Genomic DNA, 2,697 nt, shown 5'->3' with positions numbered 1-2,697 from the left:
AACGATTATTTTGATAATCGATTAATCTAACGATTAATTGACTAATCGTTGATTATTTCACTGATTAATCAATACACTTTAAATGATTATTCAGCTTTTGCAGTTGGTTAAAATATTGATTTATACATATTCTAACAAATAAATAAAGGTAATCACTTCAGCTTTTGAAAATCATATTATGTAATTACAATAATTATACAATTAACTTATACAAATAAATATATTTGGCACACAAAATGAGATGACAAAGATGACACTCTCAAATGAAAAAGTAACTGACACATCATTCTGCCGAACATCTCCTTTTGTAAGTCACATGGATAAGAAACAAAATAAAGGTAAGTGATAAGACATTTTATTTTTTGATAAACAGGCTTATTCACAACATAATCTCTCTTAAAATACCTTATAGGATTATGATAATCAAAACAGTCCTGAGCTAGATCTCTGCAAACCAAACTATCACTTTAATGATATATATATATATATATAGATAGATAGATAGATATATACACACAGGAAGAACCAAATATGGTCAAAGGAAAACACGAGGGAAAACTAGAGCAAAACACAAGACACAGGACTGACATATATATATATACATATATATATAAAAAAAATAATGTTTTTTTTTACAGGAGTTTCTTATGCTCATCAAAGTTGCATTTATTTGATCAGAAATACAGGATCATTCAATCAGCATATTAGAATGATTTCTGAAAGATCATGTGACACTCATCCACTCATGTGGAAATTCAGCTTTGCATCAAAAAAAATAAATTATATTTTAAAGGATATTAAAATAGAAATATTATTTTATATTGTAATAACATTTTGCAAGATTACTGTTTTTTTCTGTATTTTTGATCAAATAAATGCAGCCTTGATGACTTATTTAAAAAATATTACTGATTTATTTTCAATTCTTACTGATCCCAAACTTTTGACCAGTAGTGTATGTATATGTGTGTGTATATATATATATATATATTCATTCTGAAGTCTGAGACTGAATTGTCTGGCAAAAAAAATAAGTGTGTGTATGGTCCATATATTCTGTGTGTTGTAGGGACTACATGTCCATTGTCCTCACAAGAATAGTATAACCTGAAATTTTTGACGTTGTGAGGAAAACAGCTTATAAATGATACTATTATTTTTATTTATTTATTTATTTTATAAATTAAAAAATACAGTGTTTTCTGTAAGGGGTAGATTTAGGCGATAGAATATAAAGTTGTACAGTATAAAAATCATGTCTATGGAGAGTCCTCATGAAACACTAAAACCCTGTGTGTGTGTGTGTGTGTATGTGTGTGTGTGTGTGTACAGATGAAGTGATGATAATCTCAGACAGCGAAGAGGAGGAAGTTGTCATTCTTCATGAAGAAGCCCAGTGAGTAAAGTCATTAAATCTCTCCTTTTATCTCACTGATAAATATGCAACATAACCACATAAATCATTATGCAATGTGATATAACCAAATATACTCCTTTTTTAAGGAAATCCACGAAGACTTCTAAACAAAAATGAACTTTGGCGCTGCAGAGGATAGAGACGATCATATATCAGACTCCCATACCGCTGGACACTATTTGTTCTTTTTTGTACTATAAAATAAACTGAAATGTGAAAATATGGAATTCTTTGTTTTTCGACTTACTAAAGAAAAGTTATTGGCCGCATCCGAAATCACATACTTCCTTACTATATACTAGGCGAAAAACAGTATGTGACAAAAAAGTATGACAGTACTCATAAAAGAGTAGGCAAAAAGTACCCGGATGACTTATTACTTCCAGTGTGATTCTGAAGTGTGCATTCGATGGACACTTTACTATCCCTTGAGGCCACGGAAGAGGATTTGTGAATGGCAATGACGTGACACAACTGATGCTGGTACTAGGTCACATAACAATGACGACATGGCGAATGTAGTACGTCCAGATTACATTCATACTTGCTGTTAGTAAATTAATAAATGTAAGTATTAGGCAAATTAAAACCTCTTTAAAAAGTTAGTTTTGACTGTACTACCTGTGCATGGACAGGACTTTCCACCTCTCCTACAATATGAGTGACGTGTGAGCTCATGAGATCCTCTTCATCGCCGTCATATGTGCAGAAACGTTAAGGTGTAAACTATTAGCTCACGCCAACATCAACAAGCTTTCTTATAAATGTGATGATAGACATGTTGTTTTAGTGTAGTAGTTTGTTGGCTTTGTTGAATGTGTGGGTAAAGATGGAACGTGAAAGGATATGTGATAAGGTATCGGGCGAGCTTCTTCTTCTCTGTAGCAGCCATGTTGTAGAAGTAGACATGAACACCTCTCATAAAGTCAGCCAACCCTGGTGCGTCCTGACCTTCATGTGATATAGTGGAGGGTTTTGGTGACTTTGTAAGGTCTTCACTGTGACTAAGGGCACTGGAGGAGTGTGGGGACCCAGATGGCGAGGATGCTGCTGGGTCTGAGGCCGAGTGTGAGGTTGATGGAGTAGATGTGCATGTGGTAGAAGAAACTGTAGAAGAGTGTGAAGTGGCTCGTTTATAATAGTAGCTGAAAAACAAGTCAAGGATAACAAAAGATGCTCATTGTTGTTTCTAAAGGCCCCAATGTTCTTCAAACGAAATCGAAAGCAAAATTAGGCTAAACAAAGTTTGTCTGGAGTTTGTTTAGGTAGTTCAAGACATT

General features: G+C 33.5%; 1 long non-coding RNA gene across 1 annotated transcript; it reads left to right on the top strand.

Moving 5' to 3' along the window:
- Positions 1-1,314: 1,314 nt before the first annotated feature.
- Positions 1,315-1,639, top strand: LOC107758831 (uncharacterized). The gene is made up of 2 exons (XR_001642064.1): positions 1,315-1,396; positions 1,504-1,639. It is a non-coding gene; the product is annotated as an uncharacterized LOC107758831 (long non-coding RNA).
- Positions 1,640-2,697: the final 1,058 nt, after the last annotated feature.

The sequence above is a fragment of the Sinocyclocheilus rhinocerous genome, unplaced genomic scaffold (assembly GCF_001515625.1).
Source record: "Sinocyclocheilus rhinocerous isolate Xijiao unplaced genomic scaffold, SAMN03320098_v1.1 scaffold264, whole genome shotgun sequence".
Taxonomy (NCBI): Eukaryota; Metazoa; Chordata; class Actinopteri; order Cypriniformes; family Cyprinidae; genus Sinocyclocheilus; species Sinocyclocheilus rhinocerous.
Note: the sequence above shows the minus strand (reverse complement) of the source record. Positions and strands in the feature narration are given on the sequence as shown.